Here is a 17,650-nt window from a genome sequence, read left to right on the forward strand (position 1 = left end):
CCAGGCTTGTGTTGCCACAGGACGCCCTCTCCATTCGTTTCCAAGCTGCCCCCTCCCCTTCCATCATCCACTTGCGCACCATTGACACATTTGCCGCCCAGTAATACCCCGAGAGATTGGGTAGTGCCAGCCCTCCACTGTCCCTACTCCGCTCCAAAAAGACCCTCCTCACCCTTGGGGTGCCGTGCGCCCACACGTAGCTCATGATGCTACTCGTCACCTTTTTGAAGAAGGCCCTAGGGAGGAAGATGGGCAAGCACTGAAATAAAAACAGGAACCTTGGGAGGACCGTCATTTTGATTGACTGCACCCTCCCCGCCAGCGACAGCGGTACCATGTCCCACCTCTTAAATTCCTCCTCCATCTGTTCCACCAGCCTGGAAAAGTTCAACTTGTGGAGGGTCCCCCAGTTCCTTGCCACCTGCACCCCTAAGTACCTAAAGCTCTTTCCTGCTCGCTTGAAGGGGAGTCTCCCAATACCCTCTCCCTGGTCCCCCGGGTGTATCACAAAAACCTCGCTTTTGCCCACATTTAGTTTGTACCCCGAAAAGTCCCCAAACTCTGCTAATAGTTCCATTATCTCCGGCATTCCCCCTTCTGGGTCTGCCACGTACAGCAGTAGATCATCCGCATACAGCGATACCCTATGTTCCTCCCCTCCCCTAGTCAGTCCTCTCCACCCCCCTGAACCCCTCAGTGCCATCGCCAACGGTTCAATCGCCAGTGCGAAAAGTAAGGGGGATAGGGGACATCCCTGCCTGGTCCCTCGGTGGAGCCCGAAATACTCCGACCTCCTCCCGTTTGTCACTACACTCGCCGTCGGGGCCGAGTAGAGCAACTTCACCCACTTAATAAACCCTTCCCCAAACCCAAACCGTTCCAACGTCTCCCACAGGTACTCCCACTCCACCCTATCGAATGCCTTCTCCGCGTCCAGCGCTACCACTATCTCAGCCTCCCCCTCCACTGCCGGCATCATAATTACATTCAGCAATCTCCGCATGTTCGTGTTGAGCTGCCGCCCCTTCACGAACCCCGTCTGGTCCTCATGGATTACCCCTGGCACACAATCCTCTATTCTAGCTGCCAGGATCTTTGCCAGCAACTTGGCATCCACGTTCAGAAGCGAGATAGGCCTGTAGGACCCGCACTGCACGGGGTCTTTATCCCGCTTCAATATCAGGGAGATCAGAGCCTGCGACATTGTCGGGGGCAGAACCCCCCCCTCTCGCGCCTCATTAAAGGCTCGTACCAGTACCGGTCCCACCAAGTCCACATTTTTCTTGTAGAATTCCACCGGGAACCCATCTGGCCCCGGCGCCTTCCCCGCTTGCATCTGACCTATTCCCTTGACTAGCTCCTCTAGCCCTATTGGCGCCCCCAGCCCTTCTACCAGCCCCTCCTGGACCCTTGGGAACCTCAATTTGTTTAGGAAGTCCTCCATTCCCCCTCTCCTCGTCGGCGGCTCAGACCGATACAACTCCTTGTAAAAATCCCTGAAGACCCCATTCACTTCTTGCCCCTTCTGCACTACCTTCCCGCCCTTCTCCTTCACTCCCCCAATCTCCCTAGCCGCATCTCGTTTGCGAAGCTGGTGTGCCAGAATCCTGCTCGCCTTTTCCCCATACTCATAGACCGCGCCCTGTGCCCTTCTCCACTGCGTCTCTGCCTTCCTGGTGGTCAGCAGGTCGAACTTGACCTGCAGGCTGCGCCGTTCTCCCAGCAGCCCCTCCTCTGGTGCCTCCGCATATCTCCTATCCACTTCCAATAGCTCCCCCACCAGCCTCTCCCTCTCCTGCCTCTCCTTTCTTTCTCTGTGTGCCCTTATGGAGATCAGCTCTCCCCTGATCACTGCCTTCAGGGCCTCCCAGACCATCCCCACCTGCACCTCACCCGTGTCATTCAAGTCCAGATAGCTCTCAATGCTCTTCCGGACCCTTTTACACACCTCGTCGTCCGCTAACAGCCCCACATCCAGCCGCCACAGCGGGCGCTGGTCCCGCGCCTCCCCCATTTCCACCTCCACCCAATGTGGTGCATGATCAGAGATCGCAATGGCCGAGTACTCAGCTTCCCGTACCCTCGGGATCAGCCCCCTGCTCAACACGAAGAAATCGATTCTGGAGTACACTCTATGGACGTGGGAGAAAAAGGAATACTCCCTCGCCCTCGGCCTACCAAACCTCCATGGGTCTACTCCTCCCATCTGCTCCATGTACCCCCTCAGCACTTCTGCCGCTGCCGGCCTCCTATTGGTCCTTGAGCTCGATCTGTCTAGCCCGGGGTCCAGCACTGTGTTAAAGTCCCCCCCCATGATCAAGCCCCCTGCCTCCAGTCCCGGAATGAGGCCCAATAGGCGCCTCATAAAACCCGCGTCATCCCAGTTCGGGGCATATACGTTGACCATCACCACTTTCTCCCCCTGCAGCTTACCCTTCACCATCACATACCTACCCTCCTTATCCGCCACCACCTCCTCCGCCACGAACGACACCCTCTTTCCCACCAGAATCGCCACCCCCCGGTTCTTTGCGTCCAATCCAGAGTGGAACACCTGTCCCACCCACCCCCTTCTCAGGCGAACCTGGTCCACTACCTTCAAATGGGTCTCCTGTAACATTGCTACATCAGCCTTCAGTCCCTTCAGGTGTGAGAATACCCTTGATCTCTTGACCGGTCCATTCAGCCCCCTCACGTTCCAAGTGATCAGCCGGGTCGCGGGACGACCCGCCCCCTTCCCCTGCCGATTAGCCATGTCCTGTTCCCTGCTCGCCCCGGGTCGACCCTCCCCTTCTGACCCGCTCCCCATGGCGATGGCCCCCTCCCCCCACCTCTCCAGTCCTCCACTTCCCGTTTCTGGTCTTTCCAGCAGCAACCCGGTGTCCCTCCCTAACCCCCCCCCCCCCCCCCCCCCGGCTAGGACCCCTCCTAGCCGCGATGTACCCTCCATCGTACTCCCGTAAGTCAGCTGGTTTACGCTAACCCGGCTGCTCCTGCCACACTCCGACTCCCCCCGGCTCGGGGGGGGGGGGGGCCTCCCCCCCCTTGCCACTCCTCCCTGGCCCCGCTCCAACGCGGGAAAGGTCGCCATTGCGAGCCACGCCCTGCACTCCTCCCCTCCCCCCTCTTCAGCCCCGCGCGCGGGAAAACAGAGGAAAGCCCGCGCTTTCGCCCTGCCACACCCCACCCCGCCATCTTCAGTTCCACCCCCGTCCCCGTCCATGCCTGTAAAGAACCCCCCCTAGGAGCCCATATCCCCGATCTGCTCTCCCCCCCGTCCCGCCTCCCCAACTTAACATTATAAATAACAGATAGATAACAAATAACCATGTACTTAACAGTCGCCCTCTACCAAACAGTATAAATAACCATAAATAACCATGAATAACCACAATAACAATAACTAAGGGAAGTTGGCAAAGGGGGGAAAAAAACATCAGAAGAAAAACCCAAAGCAAGAGTTCAAGATCCAAACAAGGAAAGAAGAAAAAAAAAGGAAACCGTTCCAATAAGAGTTGCCCAGTTCCGACCCAGCCGAAAAAAAAAAAACCGCTTGTTCAGCTGAAAGTACCCGAGCGGCTACGGCCGCCAAGTATCCCCTGGGTCTAATTCGAGTCCAGTTTCTCTTCCTGTACAAAGGCCCACGCCTCCTCTGGGGACTCAAAATAGTGGTGTTGGTTCCTGTAGGTGACCCACAAGCGCGCTGGCTGCAGCATTCCGAACCTGATCCGTTTTGCATGTAGCACCGCCTTTGTCCGGTTGTACCGGGCCCGCCGCTTAGCCACCTCCGCACTCCAGTCCTGATAGACCCTCACCGTCGAATTCTCCCACTTGCTGCTCCTTTCCCTCTTGGCCCACTCCAGCACTCTCTCACGATCGCTGAGTCGCTGGAACCGCACCAGCACCGCCCTCGGGGGCTCATTTGCTCTTGGCTTCCTAGCCATGACCCTGTAGGCCTCTTCCAGCTCAAGGGGCGAAGGGACGGCCCCTGCCCCCATCAGGGAGCTCAGCATTTCTGCTACGTATCCCGGGAGGTCTGACCCCTCCAGGCCTTCTGCCAGGCCCAAGATCCTCAGGTTCTTCCGCCTCATTCGGGTATCCAGCTCCTCAAAACGGCTCTGCCATTTCAGGTGGAGTGCCTCGTGCACCTCTACCTTTCCCACGAGGACCGTGGCCTCCTCCTCCCTCACAGTCATCTCCTGCTGCAGCTCCCGAATCGACGCCTCTTGGGTCGCCTGGGCTCCCATCAGCCTGGTGGTCGTCGCATTCATTGACTCCAAGAGCTCCATTTTCAGCTCCGTAAAGAAGCGCAGGAGAGCGGCCTGCTGCTCCTCCGCCCATTTCCTCCATTCCTCGGGTGCGCCACCGGCCGCCATTTTGGTCTTCTTCCCCCGCTTTTTTTGGGGAGCTGCTGTTGCTTTCTTTACCACCCCACTCCGGGTACCGACCATAAGGTTGGTCTGGTTCTCCTCAGGGAGCCTTCCCCCACCGGGATTTGTCCTTACAGCGCCGTTGGGGCCCTCCAATCGGCCCGAAAACACCTTTGTAGCAGGAGCCGCCAAACGTGCGACTTAGCTGGTCATAGCCGCAACCGGAAGTCCAAATGTTGGTACATTTCAACCCAAACCCATTACAACTTTCCTGTGATGCTTTGCCGCGCGTTGTTGGAGCGGTGGGGTTATGTATACTACCTGCAGGGGAAGAAAGACCAATAGCTTTTGTATCGCCTACGTTAATGTGTAAAATATAACTATGCTCAGTTGGAGAAGGAGGAACTGAGCATTATATTTGTGTATGGAAATTTCACCAATACCTGTATGGTCGCCACTTCACATTGATGATGGAACACAGGCCCTTAACTGTTAATTTTGGGCCACACAAAAGTATCCCTTCATTGGCTGCAAGTAGATTCCAACGATGGTCTTTAATACTATCTGCACATTTTTGTCAGCCTGAAAACCATGTCAATGTGGATGCATTATCATGTCTGCCTTTACCGGCTGGTCATGATAATATTTTTTATTGAGCACAGATTGAGAATGTTTCAGTGACTGCAGCTCAAGTCTAAAGACATATCAGAAATGATCCTGTGATGGGGAAAGTACTCTAACTGGCATTAAAAGAGAGGATAGCAGGAACAAATCCTCAATGAAAACCATACATTTCCAGGAGACTTGAATTAACAGCACAGGGACAGATGCCTGTTGTGGGGGCTGAAAAAAACGTATTCCTCGAAATTAGCAACAACGGAGATTGGAACAATTACATGAAGGACACTCAGTTTGAATGAAGGAACAACACAAAGCTACTTTTGGTGGGCAGGAATTGGTGTCCAGATAGAAGGAAAAGCAAGACAGTGCCAGTCATGTGCGAGGGTATGGAATGCACCATCCGTTGTCCCCATTGCATGCATGGAAGTGGTCTAAATGCCACAGCAACGTCTGCTCATTGACTTTGCCTGTGCATTCAAGGGGAACCTGTTCACGGTCATTGTAGACGTACACTCAAGGTGGCCTGAGGTGGTCCTAATTTAGTCAACCACCATAGAACAAATCATTGAGAAACTTGATATCTTTACAAGATTCAGAAAACCAAAGCAGATGGTGAGTGATAATGGTCCACAGTTTACAGCGTTCAAAGACTGCATAAAGATGTGTGGAACTGCTGGATTTATGGAACAGATGGTGGGGGGGAGGGGGGGGGTAGACCCATGGAGTTTGCACAGCCAAGGGCGAAGGAGTTTTCCTTTTTCTCCCATGTCCACAAGGTATACTCTTGAATCGACTTTTTTGTTTTGAGCAGGGCTTTAATACCGGAGGTGGTGGATACTGAGTACTCGGCAATCACAGTGTCGGAACATGCCCCACATTGGGTGAATCTACGGGTTAGTTTGGAGAGAGGACAACGCCTGCTATGGAGGCTGGATGTGGGGTTGTTAGCGGATGAAGTGATCTGTGGGCGGGTGAACAAGTCCATCCAAAAACTACCTGGAAACAAATAATACGGGAGAGATGTCTGCAGCAACGGTTTGGGAAGCTTTGAAGGCAGTGGTCAGAGGGGAATTAATCTCGGTACGGGCCCACAGAGAAGAGGCAGAACGGGCTGAGAGGGACAGGTTAGTTGAAGAGATACTCGAGGTGGACAGGAGATACCCGGAGGCCCCGGACACGGGGCTACTGAGGAAGTGGCGGAGGTTACAGGCGGAGTTTGGGCTGTTGACTACAGGGAGGGGGGGCGATTTATGAGTATGGGGAAAAGGATAGCGGAATGTTAGCACAACCAGCTCAGAAAAAGGGTGGCGGCCAGGGAGATAGAGAGAGTAAAGAGTAGAGTTGGGAATACTGTCCTGGACTCAGTAGGGTGAATGAGGTGTTTAAGGACTTTTACAGCAAATTATATGAGTCGGAAACCCCGGCTGGGGTGGAGGGGATGAGGCAGTTTTTGGGTCAGTTGAGGTTTCCGAGGGTGAATGAGGATCTGGTGGAAGGGCTGGGAGCCCCAATTGAAATTGAGGAAATAATCAAGGAGCTGGAGGGCATGCAGTATGGCAAGGTCCCGGGGCCAGATGGCTACCCGGTGGAATTCTATAAGAAGTTTTCAGAGATATTGAGCCCACTGCTGGTGTGGGCATTTACATTTAATGAAGCAAGAGAGAAGGGTGTCCTCCCCCCAATAATGTTGCGGGCCTCGATTTCATTAATCCTGAAACGAGAGAAGGATCCGGAGGAATGCGGGTCATACAGGCCAATTTCTCTACTGAATGTGGACACCAAACTGCTGGATTAGATACTGGCCACAAGGATAGAGGACTGTGTCCTGGGGGTGATAGTGGAAGACCAGATGAGATTTGTAAAGGGCTGGCAATGTTCGAAGGCTGTTAACTGTTATTATGATGCCCTCAGAAAGGGGGGGGGGGGGGGGGGGGGGGGGGGGGGTGGAGGTGGTGGTAGCGATGGATGCAGAGAAGGCTTTAGATTGGGTGGAGTGGGATTACCTGTGGGAGGCGCTGGGAAGATTTGGATTTGGTGAGGGCTTTATCGACTGGGTGCGATTGCTCTATCAATCACCAGTAGCAAGTGTGTGTACGAACCGGATGAAATTGGGGTATTTTAAACTACACCGAGGGACGAGGCAAGGGTGCCCCCTCTCCGTTACTGTTTGCTCTAGCCATAGAGCCACTGGCTATGGTGTTAAGGAACTGGAAAGGCGGGTTTGGGGGGGAAAGGGGGGGTGGGGTGGGGGAAGGGTGGAGCACCGGGTCTTGCTTTACGCAGATGACCGGCGCTTGTATATTTCAGACCCGTTGGAGGGGATGGGGGAGGTTATGCAGATCTTCGGGGAATTTGACCATTTTTCGGGGTATAAATTGAACATGGGGAAAAGCTAGATGTTCGCAATCCAGACAAGAGGACAGAAGACGAGACTGGGAGAGATACTGCTTAGAATGGTAGGGAAGAGCTTTCGATATCTGGGAATCCAGGTGGCCTGGAAATGGGAGGTACTACACAAGTTAAACCTATTCCGGTTGGTAGAACAAATGGAAGGGGACTTTAAGAGATGGGACATGCTCCCGCTATCACTGGCGGGGAGGGTACAGACCGTGAAAATGACAGTCCTCCCCAGGTTTCTGTTTGTCTTTCAGTGCCTCCCCATCTTGATCCCGAAGGCCTTTTTCAAATGGGTGAATAAGGTTATTTTGGGCTTTGTGTGGGCGAGTAAAACCCTGCGAGTGAAGAAAGTGTTGCTGGAGCGCAGTCGGGGGAGGGTGGGTTGGCGCTGCTGAACTTTTGCAATTACTACCGGGCAGCTAATATAGCCATGATTAGAAAGTGAGGAGTGGGGGAGGGGTTGGTGTGGGAGCGGATGGAGGCGGCTGTCACCACTGTTGCATTGTATGTACCGCAGATGAGGTGTATTACGGTAAGGCCCCTGTAGTACAGGTATGGGGGTGGATCCCTGCCTGCTGGCTCCGCCCAGTAGGCAGTGTATAAATGTGTGTGCTCTCCGAGCTGCAGCAATTTCGGCAGCAGCTGTGGGAGGCTACACATCTCTGCGTAATAAAGCCTCGATTACACTCTACTCTCATCTCGTCGTAATTGATAGTGCATCAATTTATTACGCAGAGATTTTACAACGATGGATCTCCGCATCAAGCCTGCTCGCCTGCAGCTGCACCCTCAAGCAGACAACGCCAAGTCGACCTTCGCACACTGACTAGCTTGCTTTGAAGCATACATCGGATCTGCGACTGAACCACCCTCAGAGGCACAGAAGCTCCAGATGCTTTACACGCGGCTGAGCTCCGACATCTTTCCCCTCATCCGGGACGCGCCGACCTACGCTGAGGCCATGGCGCTACTGAAGGAGAACTATGCTCAGCAGACCAACAAAATCTACGCCAGGCACCTCCTCTCCATGCGGCATCAACTCCCCGATGAGTCTGTGGAAGATTTTTGCCATGCCCTGCATGCCCTGGCAAGGGACTGCGATTGCCAGGCCCTTCGGCCGTTGAACATTCTGAACTTCTAATTTGAGATGCGTTCATCACTGGCATAGGGTCAGCTTACATCCACCAGTGCCCCTTAGAAGGGTCTACCCTTGACTTTGCGGTAACCAAGAAGCTAGCGACCTCACTTACGGTCGCTTCCCGCAATGTACAGGCATTTGCCCCCGACTGCTCGGCCCACCCCTCCTGTGCATCGTGGACCCCGCTGGCGAACACCCCATCGTGGACCCCACCAGCAGCCACCCCCAGCCAACCCCAGGCCTGCGCCGCCAGCAGCCAACCAACCCCGGGGGAACCAATTGCTACTTCTGCGAACAGATAAAACACCCCGGCAGCGCTGCCCTGCGCGGAGCACACTCTGCAAGGCCTGTGGGAAGAAAGGACATTTTGCTGCTGTGTGCCAGGCCTGCTCCATCGCCGCTATTGCCCCCTACGTACATTCCGTGGGCGTCGCATCTTCCTCGCCTCAGACTGCGTGCGGCCCGTGGGCGCCGCCATCTTGCCCCCCTCATGACACGTGCGGCCCGTGGGCGCCACCATCTTCCCTGCCTGAGGATCCCTGCTCGTCGGGCACCTCATCTGGCCGATCATCGCCTGCAACCGCCGCCGATCAGCCGCGTCTTGCCTCCATCACGATCGACCAGTCCCGACAGCACAACCTCGCGACCACGTCGTCGACAGTCCAGGTCGACGGGCACGAGACATCCTGCCTTCTGGACTCTGGGAGCACTGAGAGCTTCATCCACCCCGATACAGTAAAGCGCTGCTCCCTTGCGGTACACCCCATTAACCAAAAAATCATCCTGGCCTCCGGATCCCACTCCGTGACGATCAGGGGGTACTGTACCGCCACCCTCACCATCCGGGGCGTAGAGTTCAGTGGCTTCTGGCTCTATATCCTCCCCAACCTCTGCGCTGCCTTGCTACACGGTCTGGACTTCCAGTGCAACCTCCAGAGCCTAACCCTAAAATTTGGCACGCCCCTACCACCCCTCACTGTCTGCGGCCTCACGAACCTTAAGGTCGACCCGCCTTCCCTATTTGCAAACCTCACCTCGGATTGCAAGCCCGTCGCCACCAGGAGCAGATGGTACAGCACCCAGGACAGGACCTTCATCAGGTCTGAGGTCTAGCAGCTACTGTGGGAAGGCATCATTATAGAATATATAGAACATATAGATATATAGAACAGTACAGCACAGAACAGGCCCTTCGGCCCTCGATGTTGTGCCGAGCAATGATCACCCTACTTAAACCCACGTAACCCGTATACCCGTAACCCAACAATCCCCCCATTAACCTTACACTACGGGCAATTTAGCATGGCCAATCCACCTAACCCGCACATCTTTGGACTGTGGGAGGAAACCGGAGCACCCGGAGGAAACCCACGCACACACGGGGAGGACGTGCAGACTCCACACAGACAGTGACCCAGCCGGGAATCGAACCTGGGACCCTGGAGCTGTGAAGCATTGATGCTAACCACCATGCTACCGTGAGGCCCCTAATCATTGAAATGTTTATTGTACCATGTTTACGTTGCTGTTATTATTATTGTAAAAACTTGCAAATACCCTCATAAAAATATTTTTAAAAAGATGTGTGGAATTCTGAGACCTTCACCTCATTGATTGCCCAAAGGCGGATCCTGTTGGGATGGAGAGCAGCCTCTCTACCCTGTGCCGTAGCGTGGCGTTGGGAACCTGTTGGAATTCTTGTCTCTTGAGAAGGTTAAGTTTGAGCTGAGGGGAAGAATGGAGGGGTTCTACAATTCATGGGCGTTATTCATTATCCACTTTCAAGATTGTATAACATCGAACATTAGTGGGCGGGGGAGTTGGGAGGTTGCGGGGAGGGGGACTGTATGTGTTAATGGTGACTGTGGGTGATTCCTGATTCCTTTTCGTTATTTGTTTATGTTAACATGCGGGCAGTTGTTTGGGGGTTGTTGGGAGAATGGGATTGTTGTTGATCTGGGGATTGACATTATATTCGTTACTGCTTATTCTTTATTGTTGGTGGGTGCAAATTTGGGAGAAAATGAGAAAAAGGAGAAATAAAAATATTTTTAAAAAATGTGTGTGGAATTCAACGTCTAGGGTGCGATTCAGAGACGCCGCCGAGAAAGACCCTGCCCTGTTTTTTGGCCTCGAGGGGGAGGGGGGGGGGGGATTCTCTCCACCGAGGCTGCACTTAGAGGGATTTCCTGCTGACGAGGAATCCCCCACCCCGTTTTTGTGACCCCCCCTCTCACACCCAAACCTTGGGAATGCCCTCGGGAACCCCCTTCCATCTGGCAAGCCCCCTCAGGTGCCAGGGGGAGTGGTAAGGTGCCATGCTGCACTGTCTCCAACCACCCAGAGGTTTCAAATGACCTGGGAGACTGTATGGATCAATACTAAACAGCGCCCTGGCGAGGTCTACCGGGCACTTCTACTGAATTCCGGACCCCATTTAAGGAGAAGAGTTAGCGCAGCCATACTACTCGTGAGAAGTGGATCCCTGCCACGGTATTGGTTCAGATGGGGTCCAAACCCCTACACGATCCGAACGACAGACAAACTCATGTGGAGACGCCATGCTGATTAATTATTGTCGACATGCGTTAGTATGCCAGAGCCAGAACTACCTCAGGAGGTACTGGCCTCTGTTCCATCTGACTGTGTGACTTCTAGTCCCATCTACAGAAGAGAGACTGCACCAGACGTACCTGCTGCTACTATTCTTCCCTTCAAAAAAGAGACTGAAATGCCTTCCAGGGTAGAGCCATCTACTGGAGAACCTGAAAATAAATCTAAGCTTGAGAATAACAAAGTCCCGGGGAAGTGCACAGGCAACCATCGAGAAATAGACACCCATCTGTTTGTCCACCTTATTGACTGTGTTACTACATGTTATTGATGCCTACATTTGTGTATATGTAAATGACTATGTTAAAATACTAGTTATTAGTTGTGTTGGACCTTAGAAGGAGGATGATGTTACACATGTGGGTGATTGTATTTGTGTGCAATGTCTCTTTAAGAACTGAGTCACGGGACATGCAGGACATCACTGGCTACTTCGCGAGCTTTCGCCCTTAGTTTAGTACCAGCCTTTGTACGGTGATGACCTATTTAAAAAACCTCTATTCATGTTGTTTTCAACCCACATTTATCCGTAGTCTCTTTCTTTTGTGCTTAGTCTAAAGATACAACACAGGTAAACAGGTTTTCATTAGAGTAACCTATAAATATAAATTTAAAAGCCACCCGTTTAAGAATTGTTCTTGTAACTAAGTTTTCATTAGCATCAGCGAAAAGAAAAAGTAAACATTGCCTGTGCAGACTATTTGAATTTTCTGTGAAGTTGTATCCAAGCTTCAATGAAAGGGCAGAATGCACAGGACTGTGCCATCAACATACTGTCCTGCTGCTATTCAAACAAACCATGGCAACTAAGCCACCATTTCTTTTTCAGGCTTTTAATCGAGATATTACATACTGTCACAAAAGTGGACTACAGCTTCACCAACAACCTGCCAGCATATTGAACTTTTTAAGGAAGACCTGTGTTTTTTTTTAAAGAAATGCAAGTAAATGCGCTGATCAAAAGATGGTCAAATTGTAAAGTGACCACTTTCTGGAAAATTTCTTTGCGATGTTACTGTCCTGGGAGAGTGGAATTTCACCCCTGAAGAGGGCCGAAGGCACACTTCAAACAGAGATACTTGAAAGAAAGGTATGGAAAATACAACAGGTTGGGTTTTAAGCTCCCGTGTTTGTGGAGACAATGGATTGTTTCCGACATCTCATGAAAAATTCCCCCAAAAACTCCTGTCGAATTATATCTCTTAATAGAACATAGAACATAGAACACTACAGTGCAGTACGGGCCCTTCGGCCCTCGATGTTGCGCCGACCTGTGAAACATGTAATATGTTTTTAAAAAAGCTTTGGCGATGAAAACAAAATGGACCTGCCTATTTCTCCCTCTGGGGAATACACAGAGAAATTGGGTTAAAATTGGCTGAAGATCAGTGAGCGACAGGGATAGAAGAACAAAGAAGCCAGAAACAATGGCTTGGTCATAGAAGACAAAGGGTAGCAGTGGAAGGGTGCTTTTCTGATTGGAGGGCTGTGACTAGTGGTGTTTCGCAGGGATCAGTTGCCCGGACCTTTGCTGTTTGTAGTATATATAAATGATTTGGAGGAAAATGTAGCTAGTCTGATTAGTAAGTTTGTGGATGACACAAAGGTTGATGAAATTGTGGATAGTGATTACATGAACATACAGTGCAGAAGGAGGCCATTCGGCCCATTGAGTATGCACCAACCCACTTAAGCCCTCACTTCCACTCTATCCCCGTTAACCAATAACCCCTCCTAACCTTTTTGGACACTAAGGGCAATTTAGCATGGCCAATCCATCTAACCTGCATGTCTTTGGACTGTGGGAGGAAACCGGAGCACCCGGAGGAAACCCATGCAGACACAGGGAGAACGTGCAAACTCCGCACAGACAGTGACCCAGTAGGGACTCAACCCTGGGACCCTGGCGCTGTGAAGCCACAGTGCTATCCAACTTGTGCTACCGTGCTGTCCCTAGGACTGTCAGAGGATAGGCAGGATATAGATCGTTTGGAGACTTGGGCAGAGAGATGGCAGATGGAGTTTAATCAGGACAAATGTGAGGTATGCATTTTGAAAGGTCTAATACAGATGGGAAATATACAGTAAATGGCAGAACCCTTAAGAGTATTGACAGACAGAGGGACCGGGGTGTACAGGTTCACAGGTCACTGAAAGTGGTAACGCAGGTAGAGAAGGTAGTCAAGAAGGCATATGGCATGTTTGCCTTCATTGGCTGGGGCATTCAGTATAAAATTGGCAAGTCATGCTGCAGCTGTATAGAACCTTAGTTAGGCCACACTTGTAATATAGTGTTCAATTCTGGTTACCAGACTACCAGAAGGATGTGGAGGCTTTGGAGAGGGTACAGAAGATGTTAACCAGAATGTTGCCTGGTATGGAGAGCATTATCTATGAGGAGAGGTTGGATAAACTCGGTGTGTTCTCACTCGAACAATGGAGGTTAAGGGGTGATTGATAGAAGTCTACAAGATTATGAGGGGCAAAGACAGAGTGGACAGTTAGAAGCTTTTTCTCAGGGTGGAAGAGTCAATTACTAGGGGACACAGGTTTAAGGTGTGAGAGGCAACGTTTAGAGGAGATGTGCGAGGGACATTTTTTACACAGAGGGTTGTGGGTGCCTGTAACTCGCTGCCGGAGAATGTGGTGGAAGCAGGTATGATAGCGACGTTTAAGGGGAATCTTGACAAATACATGAACAGGGTGGGAATAGAAGGATACGGACTCCGGAACTGTAGAAGGTTTTAGGTTAGATGGGCAGCATGGTTTGTGCAGACTTGGAGGGCCAAAGGTTCGTGTGCTGTACCTCTCTTTGTTCTTTGGTCTTTACCACCTCCCTGGTGTACTTTTCTCAAGTTGCTCCCTCCCTTCCATTTCCTGATTTGCAGCTATTTCTAAGATGTTACTTGAGTATTCGGTAGTTAAGATCGACTCAAATTATCTGTTAATTCATCGTCTAGCTCTTTATTTTCCATTATTAGTTCCGCAGACTCACTTCTTATACCAGTGTTTTTCAAACTTTTTTTCCGGGGACCCATTTTACCAACCGGCAATCTTCAGGACCCACGCCGGCCGACCTTCGCGACGCACACCAGCCATCCTATGCGACCGACTTCTACGACCTACAATTTTCTTTTACCTTTAATGCGAGAGATGAGGCTGCTTGGTCCTCATTTACTTGTTTGCTTTTGACAAAATGGAGGATTCGCAATCACACCCAAAGTACGTTGTGGTGATATGCATCACTGTAGATACACAAGGGGTTAATGTAAGTACACGTAGACTAGCTAGACACTAGAGGGAGCACCAGAGACATGACACACAGACACTCAACCAATAGGTCAGTAAGATAGGACACGACCAATGGGCATTCATGATACACACAGAGGTGACACTACCACAGGGGGGCATTACACCAACCCATATATAAAGGACACAGCACACATGATCTTCCTCTTTCCAGTGGAAACACTCAGTGAGTACAGACACAGGGTTGATTCAACATCACACCCACAACGTGGATTGTAGCAGACTGATTCGTCAGTCTGAGTGGCTATAGAAGGATTAACAGTAGAGGCGAATCCGAGTAGGAGAATTGTAAATAGTTTAATAAACGTGTTGAGGTTATCTCCACGTCTGAACCTTCCTTTGTCAGAGTGAACATCAAGGAAGCATCTTATGCTACGCCAGGAGCATAACAAGACATGGTGCCAGTTGAGTGACTGTTTCAATCCATATAGTTACAACTCAGCAAGCAGTGACAACCAGCAACAACAGCCAGGCAAGACGATGTTCAGGATTCCGGTTCCGCAGCAGCTCAGGTACCAAGGCAATCTCAGTGAAAACTGCCGTTGGTTCAGGCAGAGATTCGGGATCTACCTGGTAGCGTCCGACCTAGATGGCGTGGCGGATGAAGAGAATATAAAGCTTCTACTCACCATCGCGGGTCCAGAAGCAGCTGAAATCTTCCAGACCTTCAAATACTCAAAGGGGCAAACCAAGAGCGATTTCAGGCAGTCCTGGACAAATTCCAAGAATTCTGCAAGGAGAATACAAGAAAAAACGGTAAAAGCAGCACCAAAACTCACAACGAGGTAGGCTTACAGCAGGAATCTGCAGTTTTGAATTGCAGCCATCTTGGTAAAGGTGCTGCACATGCGCAGTTGAGAAAAAGGCCCCAAGTAAAGGAACAGCGATCTGAGCATGCCCAATCGCTTCCTACGACCTATGTCACACGAGTCATGACGTCAGAGGCCCCAGACCATGCCCACTTAAAGAAGAAATGTCCCAAAACACGGGAAAAAAAATTTAAAGCCGTAAAACCTGATTCTTTCACCTGGAATGACAGCACAATGCCTGAAATTCGACCAGTAGCTGAAAGTAACCTCCGCAGAACCCTGCAACAAGCAGTTAGCACCACCCAAAGAGATGATACAGTCCTTGAATACTACGACTCTGACCTTGATTTCTTCTTTGGACATCGCGAGCCCGATGCCAGCTCCGCAACAAAAAGTGATGATATGGTCCTAGAAGACTACGACTCAGACAAAGGTTTCATCATTCGAGATGGCGACCCCAGTACCAAATCCGAACCGCAACGAGATGTGTTCTACAGTGAAGAATCCAACACAGACGCGGATGTGTTCTTCGGATTTGAGGATCTTCAGCCCAGCATATATGACATCCCGACTCATGAGTGCAGGATTATGCTGCGGCCTGACACCAAGAGGCAGAGAGCGGTACAAGCCCACAGAGAGCGGCCAGCTGTCACACAGAGAGTGGTCCACGCAACGTGAAGGGTCCCCGACTCCACACAGAGAGTGGTCCACATACCGCTAAGGGTTCCCGACTCCACACAGAGAGTGGTCCACGCACCACAAAGGGTCCCAGCCTCTACACAGGAAGCGATGAAAGACTCAACAGCGAGCTCGTGGACAGACTCCACGATAGAAGAAACGCAAGACTCCACACCGCAGTCCTTGCATGAACAAGAAGTGACTCGAGTGGCACAAGCCTCCACAGCGAGCTCATGGACAGCCTCCACGATAGAAGCAATGCAAGACTCTACACCGCAGTCCTTGCAAGAACAAGAAGTGACTTGAGTGACACAAGCTTCCACAGAGAACTCATGGACAGCCTCCATGATAGAAGCAACGCAACACTCCAAAGCGCAGTCCTTGCATGAAGAAGACCATGAGGGTATAGCAACATCCTCTGAGCAACCAGCAGCAGACAATGCAAGTCTGCCACGCTCAAGTGAACAACAGAAAGACTATGACAGTCTGCAATGTTCAAGTGCACAGCAAGAAGACTCTGACAGTCTACCACACTCCAGTGAACAGCAAGACGACTATGACAGTCTACCATGCTCCAGTAAACAACAAAGCGACTATGACAGTCCACCCACATTGTCTGAGCCACAAGAAGAAGACTCTGACAGTCTACCCAGCTCAAGTGAACAACAAAGCAACTATGACAGTCCAGCCACATTGTTTGAGCCACAAGAAGAAGACTCTGACAATCTACCCAGCTCAAGTGAACAACAAGAAGCTACTGAGGCTCTATCCACTGTATGTGAGACAAGTGTCGACAGCATCCCACTTCCCATACAAGATGTGCAATGTGACCTCAGCTAGTGTGTACAGAGGCACTCGACGATCACAGTGAGACTACTGGTGACTCCGGTGACACCACGTTACTTCAAACCTCATTCGCTCGAGTCTCTCCACAAGCAAATGTATTCCTGAATGTTTAGACTCCAGACATGGAGCATCACGAAATCTCAGCCAACTCCAGTGAACCGGCTATGATTCCAGACGGGGAGCATCGACAAACCAAAACTGACTCAGGTGACACAGACCAGACTCCAGATGGGGAGCAACCAAACGCCAAAGCTGATTCAAGTAAGCCGGACATGACTCCAGACGGGGAGCGCCGCAAACTCAGTGACGGTACGCTCAAGAAAACAGCAGATGCCACAAAGCACGCTGACACGAGTAACTGTGTGAAGGACTCGTATTATCCACAGAGTGTGGTCCTTGAGTGCAGCGAACACAATAACAGAACCATCCAACACAACATCACAGCCAATGAAAACCATATCAAAGACAACGACACAACGCGTACCAAAGACAACATCGTAGACAGCAAGCACGACAAAGACTACACCAATGGTACTACGGCTGGTACGACATGGTACAACTCTGCCCATGAGGGACACTGTTACTGCTCAGCTCAGTACAATGACATACCATGGCAGGACGATGCATTTTCCCAATTCACATGTGCTGCACTACCAACAGGCAACCTGGCTTTCAGGACAGATGCCATCCAACATCGCTATCACAAGCATCGGAAGAAAAAAAGACTCCAAATCAGACAACAAAGTGATTTGACCACTTCTTGGTTCCTTATGCACAGGGACACTGATGGCATTCACAAGGACATGCCACCATCAAAATCACCAACTCATCAACCGAACATGAAAGACATTCGACCATGATAATTGATG

The sequence above is a fragment of the Scyliorhinus canicula genome, chromosome 2, assembly GCF_902713615.1.
Source record: "Scyliorhinus canicula chromosome 2, sScyCan1.1, whole genome shotgun sequence".
In the NCBI taxonomy this organism is placed as follows: Eukaryota; Metazoa; Chordata; class Chondrichthyes; order Carcharhiniformes; family Scyliorhinidae; genus Scyliorhinus; species Scyliorhinus canicula.